This window comes from Rana temporaria, chromosome 10 (genome assembly GCF_905171775.1).
Source record: "Rana temporaria chromosome 10, aRanTem1.1, whole genome shotgun sequence".
Lineage (NCBI taxonomy): Eukaryota > Metazoa > Chordata > Amphibia > Anura > Ranidae > Rana > Rana temporaria.
In genome coordinates, this window is record NC_053498.1 from 64,768,734 (window position 1) to 64,779,046 (window position 10,313).

Here is a 10,313-nt window from a genome sequence, read left to right on the forward strand (position 1 = left end):
CTGACCACTGAGACCAGACTCCACTGACCACTGAGACCAGACTCCACTGACCACTGAGACCAGACTCCACTGACCACTGAGACCAGACTCCACTGACCACACTCCACTGAGACCAGACTACACTGACCACTGAGACCAGACTACACTGACCACTGAGACCAGACTACACTGACCACTGAGACCAGACTACACTGACCACTGAGACCAGACTACACTGACCACTGAGACCAGACTACACTGACCACTGAGACCAGACTACACTGGCCACTGAGACCAGACTACACTGACCACTGAGACCAGACTACACTGACCACTGAGACCAGACTACACTGGTCTCAGTGGTCAGTGTAGTCTGGTCAGTGGAGTGTGGTCTCAGTGGTCAGTGTAGTCTGGTCAGTGGAGTCTGGTCTCAGTGGTCAGTGGAGTCTGTGGTCTCAGTGGAGTCTGTGGTCTCAGTGGTCAGTGTAGTCTGGTCAGACTACACTGACCAGACTCCACCGACCACACTACACTGACCACTGACCAGACTCCACTGACCACTGAGACCAGACTACACTGACCACTGAGACCAGACTACACTGACCACTGAGACCAGACTCCACTGACCACTGAGACCAGACTCCACTGACCACTGAGACCAGACTCCACTGACCACTGAGACCACACTCCACTGACCACTGAGACCACACTCCACTGACCACACTCCACTGAGACCAGACTACACTGACCACTGAGACCAGACTACACTGACCACTGAGACCAGACTACACTGACCACTGAGACCAGACTACACTGACCACTGAGACCAGACTACACTGACCACTGAGACCAGACTACACTGACCACTGAGACCAGACTACACTGGCCACTGAGACCAGACTACACTGACCACTGAGACCAGACTACACTGACCACTGAGACCAGACTACACTGGTCTCAGTGGTCAGTGTAGTCTGGTCAGTGGAGTGTGGTCTCAGTGGTCAGTGTAGTCTGGTCAGTGGAGTCTGGTCTCAGTGGTCAGTGGAGTCTGTGGTCTCAGTGGAGTCTGTGGTCTCAGTGGTCAGTGTAGTCTGGTCAGACTACACTGACCAGACTCCACCGACCACACTACACTGACCACTGACCAGACTCCACTGACCACTGAGACCAGACTACACTGACCACTGAGACCAGACTACACTGACCACTGAGACCAGACTACACTGACCACTGAGACCAGACTACACTGACCACTGAGACCAGACTACACTGACCACTGAGACCAGACTACACTGACCAGACTACACTGGTCTCAGTGGTCAGTGTAGTCTGGTCAGTGGAGTCTGGTCTCAGTGGTCAGTGGAGTCTGGTCTCAGTGGTCAGTGGAGTCTGGTCTCAGTGGTCAGTGGAGTCTGGTCTCAGTGGTCAGTGTAGTCTGGTCTCAGTGGTCAGTGTAGTCTGGTCTCAGTGGTCAGTGTAGTCTGGTCTCAGTGGTCAGTGTAGTCTGGTCTCAGTGGTCAGTGGAGTCTGTGGTCTCAGTGGTCAGTGGAGTCTGTGGTCTCAGTGGTCAGTGGAGTCTGTGGTCTCAGTGGTCAGTGGAGTCTGTGGTCTCAGTGGTCAGTGGAGTCTGTGGTCTCAGTGGTCAGTGGAGTCTGTGGTCTCAGTGGTCAGTGGAGTCTGTGGTCTCAGTGGTCAGTGGAGTCTGTGGTCTCAGTGGTCAGTGGAGTCTGTGGTCTCAGTGGTCAGTGGAGTCTGGTCAGACTCCACTGACCACACTACACTGACCACTGACCAGACTCCACTGACCACTGACTCCACTGACCACTGAGACCAGACTCCACTGACCACTGAGACCAGACTCCACTGACCACTGAGACCAGACTCCACTGACCACTGAGACCAGACTCCACTGACCACTGAGACCAGACTCCACTGACCACTGAGACCAGACTCCACTGACCACTGAGACCAGACTCCACTGACCACTGAGACCAGACTCCACTGACCACTGAGACCAGACTCCACTGACCACTGAGACCAGACTACACTGACCACTGAGACCAGACTACACTGACCACTGAGACCACACTACACTGACCACACTACACTGACCACTGAGACCAGACTACACTGACCACTGAGACCAGACTACACTGACCACTGAGACCAGACTACACTGACCACTGACCAGACTACACTGACCACTGAGACCAGACTACACTGACCACTGACCAGACTACACTGACCACTGAGACCAGACTACACTGACCACTGAGACCAGACTACACTGACCACTGAGACCAGACTACACTGACCACTGAGACCAGACTACACTGACCACTGAGACCAGACTACACTGACCACTGAGACCAGACTACACTGACCACTGAGACCAGACTAAACTGACCACTGAGACCAGACTACACTGACCACTGAGACCAGACTACACTGACCACTGACCAGACTACACTGACCACTGAGACCATACTACACTGACCACTGAGACCAGACTACACTGACCACTGAGACCAGACTACACTGACCACTGAGACCAGACTACACTGACCACTGAGACCAGACTACACTGACCACTGAGACCAGACTACACTGACCACTGAGACCAGACTACACTGACCACTGACCAGACTACACTGACCACTGAGACCATACTACACTGACCACTGAGACCAGACTACACTGACCACTGAGACCAGACTACACTGACCACTGAGACCAGACTACACTGACCAATGAGACCAGACTACACTGACCACTGAGACCAGACTACACTGACCACTGAGACCAGACTACACTGACCACTGAGACCAGACTCCACTGACCGGTGACCTGACTACACTGACCTCACTACACTGACCTCTGACCTCACTACACTGACCTACATACACAATCACTGGGTGACCTACCTCGTGGTACAGATGCAGCCAGGACTCGAGGAGGTTCGGGAGCCGATCAGCGATGTGGGGTGCAGGCAGTGCTGTCAGGAGCCGAGGAGGAGAGCCGCATCATGGCGCGCCGGGCGGCATTGTAATTGCCGCCTTCTCAGCTTGCAGGCAGCGCATGGGTCCGGCCATGCGTGGCGTGACGCGTCATCACGTCCCGGCTGCGGATTTGTCCACTGTGATGTCCATCATAACAGCACAGCGCGCCTATGATGGACATCTCACACTGGCCAATCCTGGGATCACGGGCGGGACCGTGATGCGTCCGTCGCACTCGCACGGCAAGTCTGCTGACAAGCAGCACTGTCTGCACTTGACAAAGATAAAAGTTTTCCCTGGCCCGACGATTCGGGGCTAATAATGTTATATTAAACGGCCGAGACTCGGGGCTTTTCGGGGTACCATTCGGGGCTTCAGCCCACCAAGCCCCGCCCTAACAACGCCCCTGTGCCTATGCCTAGAGCTCAACTTTAAGGCATGATAAGATTTCCAATGTATGTGATGTCCTATACATCTCTCTGTTAATAATGATATAACTGTTTTATGGTAATTTATTATAAGATATTAGAATGCATTACCTATAACAGAGCTATTTTGCACAGAGACACTATGGCCCACAGCAATAGCTCCCATTAAACCATACATATTTTCCAGAATGTCTGCAATGCCTACGATTAAGGAAAGATCCGCAACAACTTATTTAATAACTGGAGTAGAGAGAAAGCAACCACAATGATCTATATAGAAGGTTTAAGCCTTTAGATTGGATAAATCTTTACTGATATCCCTCTTCAAAGCTGAAGATATTTACCTTGAAGTAAAGTATATAAAGTAAAAGCACTGGCAACGTAGCCACAGGATTTTATCGCACAAACGTAGTAGCTTAGCCAATAAGCATAATGATAAGAGCATATTATGATTAGATTTGTCAGTGTGGGCAAAAGGTACTTGCCATAGGACAGATATATTAATAGGTTTTTATAATAAGGGATGGTTATCTCAGCAGGAAAATCTGCAACAGTAGCAAAAAAAAAAATGCATAGGGACATATGCCTGACAGTTCTACATAGCAAGTTACAGATAATATGGATCTGCTGATAGATTATTCCGTGTGTGAATGCCAGTGAAAGTTTGGTAATGTTTCTTTACAGGGCAAATCCTCACTGTGCAGCAGTGTTCTTGTAGAGCCAGCATTTTTTTCTTTTTATTATAGATACGACTTGTTTGTCTACACTAATCTCTGGCTGTCAGTGCCGGTTCACACTACCGCGACTTGGGATCCGACTTGTGTCGCCCCAAGTCGCGTGACATGAGAATTTAAATTGAAGTGAATGAGAGCCGTCTTAATGTACACTACTGAAGTCGCTCTGACTTCAGAAAAGGTTCCTGTACTACTTCAAGGCGACTTGTAGGCAACTTGTACCCATAGATTTCAATGAAAGCTGCCTCCAAAGTCTGATCACATCTTAACTGAAGCAACTTTACAGGAAAATAAAATAGTTTACTCCCTTACACAGAGCTGATTATTCTGTGATTGGCCACAGCCAAAGTCGCCTGTCCTGGAGGCAACTTTAAGTCGCGTTGTAAGTTGCTCTAAGTTGTGCTGAAGTCGCCTTGCAAAATTGCGCTGAAAGTCGTGTTGCCCCTGTGTGAACCTGCACTTACTGCAGCAGAAAGTTATACATTTAGTGACAGTATTAATTCCACCACTAATTGACAACTTCCCTTTGTGACCCATGTGCCTTAGTAGACAAGGACACTGTGCCAGCCATTTGCTTGCTAGCCACTGATGACAGCAATTGTTGCTAGGGTGCTAAAGCACCAACATAAAAAAAAAAGGAAAGAAAAAGAAAATGTGTTTCCCCCTAAAATTAATACCAGACCCTTATACATAGGCATCTAATATGATGTTAAGGGGCATCCCATGCAAAAACAAGAAAACAAAGCATACCATTCCCCCCCAAAATGTATCCCAGACCCATGAAGCCTGACTGGTCAGCAAAGGAGGGGAAGCAAGCATGCACCCTCCTCCTGAACCATACCAGGCCACATGTCCTCAACATGGGGAGGGTACCTATCTGTTGGGGTCCAGGCAAAGCACCTTGTTCCTGGGTTGATGAGAACAAGAGCCTGTCTATCAAATCCCTGGCCTGGTGGATGTAGGGGTTTGTGAGGGGGGTGGGGACTTATCAAGATCTGGAAGCCTCCTTTAAAATAGAGCGGCCCTCAGGAATTTGTTTTATCTCCCTGAATGAGTACAAAGGACCGTTGGTTATTCATTCACAGAAAAGAAACAAAAGTTACATACATTTGACAAAGTCATTTAACCACTTGCCGCCCACCCACCATCAAATGATGGCTGGGCGGTGCGGCTATCGTTCAGGGTTGCTGCCATATAATGGCCTCCCAGAACAACCTCTCTTGGGCAACAGTGGAGAAATGCAGTGCGGCAATAGCGGCTGCGCCGTGTTGCTAGAACATGGCACGGCCCCGTTCTCTGTAAACCATATTAACGGCTGTGTCCAATCACAGCCGGTCACATGTAAACACGGAGATGGCGGTAATTGGTGCTCCCCGCCTCACACTGACAGAGTATGAGGAGAGGAGAGTCGATCGGCGGCATCTCTTCACAGAGGACATCTTGGAAAGTAATCAGGGCACTAATCATCAGTGCCCTGATTGCAATGAAGTGCCCACAATTAAGTGCCCACCAGGGTCAGCAATGTGTGCCCACCACTGCCAGCAATCAGTGCCCAACTTTGCCCACAGTGTCCACAAGTGCCAGAAATCAGTGGCCATTAGTGATTCCAGTAAGTGCTGGCTATCAGTGCTGCCCATCCATCCCTATTACTGCTGTCCATCACTGCTGCCCACCAATGCCACCCATCAGTGCCGTCTATCTGTGCCCATCTGTGCCGCCTATCAGTGCTCATCAGTGTCACATATCAGTGCTCATAAGTGTGGCATATTAGTGCCTCCTCATCAGTGCCACCTACTTAGTGCCCATAAGTGTCACTTCATCAGTGCCGCCCATCAGTGAAGGAGAAACATTACTTGTTTACAAAATGTACTGACAGAAACTAAGAAAACCTTTTTTTTTTCAAAATATTTGGTTGTTTTTTGGGGTTTAAAAAAAAAAACTGAAATTATTAAATACCACCAAAAGAAAGCTCTATTTGTGTGAATAAAACTGATAAAAAATGTCACATGGTTACAGTGTAGCATGACCGTGCAATTGTCATTCAAACTGTGACAGCGCTGAAAGCTGATAAATGTTCTTAAAAATCGTTCTTTTCTCCCCCCTCAACAATCCACCTTCTGTTAGAGGGTCCCGTTCGAGGTCCTGACCCTCAATATGAGCAGACTGGATATTATTTCTTATATGTACCAATTTTTCATCCTACATTTGGGTATTGTTATATTATGTTTAATTTTACTAAACGTATATAAAAAATTACAGATAGGTGTTTAGTTGTACCATGTATGCTACTGTAGGACTTGATATCTATAACTCTGTTTGTTTTGGTCCATCGGGATGAGACCATCCTGATTTGATGATATTTGTTATTTACTGATCTCTGTAAAAACTCAATAAAATGCTTGGAAACAAATATATATTTTTTTAAATAATAGCTCCTTCATCATAGACAGTTAGCGAATGTTTGTGTGTTGTCCAATTTTGAATATAAGAATTATTACTTTTCAGGTAATTGATTTTAATTCTTCAATCTTTGACATAAAGAAGAACTCTAGCCACAGGTTTTCATTTTGTCCCTATCAATTATAACATTAATTGCCAATTGCTGTTATTAGGTGATATTCTGAGTTGTACTGGGAATACAGCATATAAAAATAACAGGTTCTTTGTATCATGCAGGGTTAATGGATTCTAAAAATGTATCAATAGTAGGAGAGCTGACTGCCTGCTAGGTAATGCTGTAGTAATTGAGTCACAAAGGATAATTCAAGAAGAAAAAAACATCTTGATTATAATTCTTATGGTTTTAATTTGGTTTTAAAAGTGGGGGGCAATGGGGTGTAATATGCACAGCTCATGGCTGCTGTAAAAAGTCCTTCCATGCAAACTTCTTCTGCAACTATTTTCTGGCATTTGGCCTGTATTGTTACTTTACAGTATGTGAATCACTGAAAGTTTCCCAGTTCAATGATGAAGCAGCGACTTGGGGAGTTTACTAAGACTGGAGCAATGGAATCTGGAGCAGTTGTGCACAACAACCTTCTACCTTTAATTTTCAAAGCCTAGGGCTTGGTCACTCGGAACATTTTGTTCTGTGCCATGTGCAGAATGATATTTACTTGCATGAGGATGCACAGATGTTGCGCACATCTCTGTGCCAGAAGTCCTGTAGCTGTCAATTGGAACGCAGAGGCTACATGGACAGTGGACACGGCTATTGCTCTCAATGTGACCTCCATGTGGGTACGAGTACATGGTCCTGAATGCACCTTGGATGTCATATTGAGTGCAGCGATCAATGGGATGGCTGCTGTGCATCCCTGTGGCACTAAAACATGGCACTGCACAGGTCAAGGATTAAAACACAAAACTTTCAAATATAAAAATGGTGGGAACTAATGCGCAAACCAACCTAGCAAGGGCACACAAAGCTAAACTAATAAATGAAATAACAATTAATGTATCTAATAAGCAGCAGCCACAACTAATGGCTTGCTGAATGCATTGCTTGCCTCTCTGCGCTGCGTTGGCGTAGCGTACATTGGTTACTCTACGGTGTCGTAATGTGCGCCTTGCTCTCTGTGAATCTGGGCCTATAACTTTCACAAAGATCAAATAATATACACCAATTTGGGTTATTTTTACCAAAGGTATGTAGCAGTATAAATTTTGGCCAAAATTTATGAAGAAAAATTACAAATTTGCAACATTTTATGACAGAAACAAAGAAAAAGGCAATTTTTTACAAAATTTACGGTCTTTAATTTTTAGCGCAAAAAAATTAAATACCACCAAAAGAAAGCTCTATTTGTGGGAAAAAAAGGACGCAAATTTTATTTGTGTACAGTGTTGCATGACTGAGTAATTGTCATCCAAATTGTGAGAGCACCGAAAGCTTAAAATTGGTCTGGGTAAGAAGGGGGTTTAAGTGGCCTGTATTGAAGGGGTTAAAAAAGTACCAGTTCAAAATTACAAACAGATTCTACTTAACAACAAACCTACAGTCCATGTCTTGTTTGAACCACCTGTATACTGCTGTTCAAAGTATATAGGGCCAAAGGGGCTGGTAATGACCTGGGGGGAGGGGGGAAAACCCATGCTATTTTTCTCAATGATTTTCATCCATATTTCAGGGACCAGACATTATATTAAAGCCGCAAGCAGTTTTAAATGACTTTTTTATTATAGTATTGTCATTTTGTGCAGGGACAGTTCTAAACATGTGCCACTTCACAGAAATACTATAGACACCTAGCAGGTACAATATTTCAAGACATTTTTCATTTTTTTTTTCACTTTAAGTATCATTAAAATCACTGCTCCCGAAAAAACGTTAGTTTTTAAACCTTTTTTTTTCCACTGATACATGTTCCTTGGGGCAAGACCCAGGTCCCCAAACCCGTTTTACGACAATAACTTGCATATTAGCCTTTAAAATTTGCATTTTGATTTCGAATGTTCGAGTCCCATAGACTTCAATGGGGTTCTAAAGATTGCGCGAACGATCGATCCGTTCGAAGGTTCTGGTGCAAACCGAACGGGGGGTGTTCGGCTCATCCCTACTCATGGCTCCCGGTCTACCTCTCTGCTTTCTATTATACTGACCTGTGGGCAGCAACTACTTCCAGGTTCCGTCTTCACTCTTCTTGTGTCTTGTGCAATATCCTCCCCCCACTGACATCCGCACTACTACCATTTTTTTCTGGGACACAGCTGCTTGTAAACACAATTTTAAATCTGTCCTTTCCCTTCTGGGTTATCTCTTTTCCAGTGGGCTGAAATCCTTTGATGGTAGGAGTAAAAAAACAGAAGTGACATACACCTCTTTGTGTAGTATTTTTTAAATTACACTCAAAATGTGTTAAAATCATATTTTACGATAGCAGAAATTTGAAACACAACCTAGCATTCCACATAATACTAAGCATTTCCTCTTGTGTAGAAACCCATTATACATTCCATTTAATGTTTAAAGATAAACTCTTTTATGGTAATGCAGTGATAAACAGATCAATATACATTCCCATGGACAGTGCTAAATGACAAATAGAGCTCCTATTTTGGCATGCACCTTTATCCACATACTAAGATCTGCCCTTTATGTGCCCTCTTCAGTGCTATAAGGTTATCTAGCTTCAAAAAGGCACAGCAGTTATGCTCTGTGCAAAGCTTTATATTTCTAGACTTGTAGAGGTACTTGTCACTTTCAAAAGGAGGTCTGAAAGAGTGAGTCTAGGTAAGGGGTTACATATGGTGACAGATGACAAGGGAGAGCTACTGGAGGTCCAGTTCTAGCATTAATTTAAACCCACCAAAATCTAGAGCAGGGGTGTCCAAACTTTTTTCAAAGAGGGCCAGATTTGATTAAGTGAACATGCGTGAGGGCCGACTATTTTGCCTGACATTCTTTGAACCATTAAAATTCTGTCTAAATGTGTTCGTCTAAGCACTAATACATGGCCCAACAAGAATTCTCTTGCCTTTGTGGCTGTGAGCTTGGGCGTAGTATTTGGATATACTGTATATATTTTTTATTTGTGGCCCCAACGAATCCCAGAGCGCTGCTTAGGACTAAGGATGAGCTTGGGCGTGTTATTTGGATATACCGTATTTATCGGCGTATAACACGCACAGGCTTACCATTGCCATGAATGCAGCCTCACCATTGCCATGAATGCAGCCTCACCATTGCCATGAATGCAGCCTCACCATTGCCATTGCCTTAGAATTGCCATGAATGCAGCCTTACCATTGCAACCAATGCAGCCTTACCATTGCAACCTCACCATTGCAACCAATGCAGCCTCACATGTCCCATAAATGCAGCCTTACCATTGCCATCAGTGCAGCCTGAACGATGCCCATCTGCAGCCTCGGACGAGTACCGACAGATTACAAACAGGAGAATGTCTTGTTTACCCTGTTTCCCCGAAAATAAGCCCTACCCCGAAAATAAGACCTAGCTTTATTTTTGGGGATGGCTGCAATATAAGCCCTACCCTGAAAATAAACCCTAGTTAAATTCGTCTTAAAAACATGTAATCCATTTTGTAAAAAGATTATATAATGTGCAGTGTGTCTCCTTTTGTAACTTTGTTTTGGAAAATACCTTACTTACAGTGCCGCTGGGCGCTCACGTGACCGGCTGGAGATCTTCTCCTCTTCGACGTCAGCGG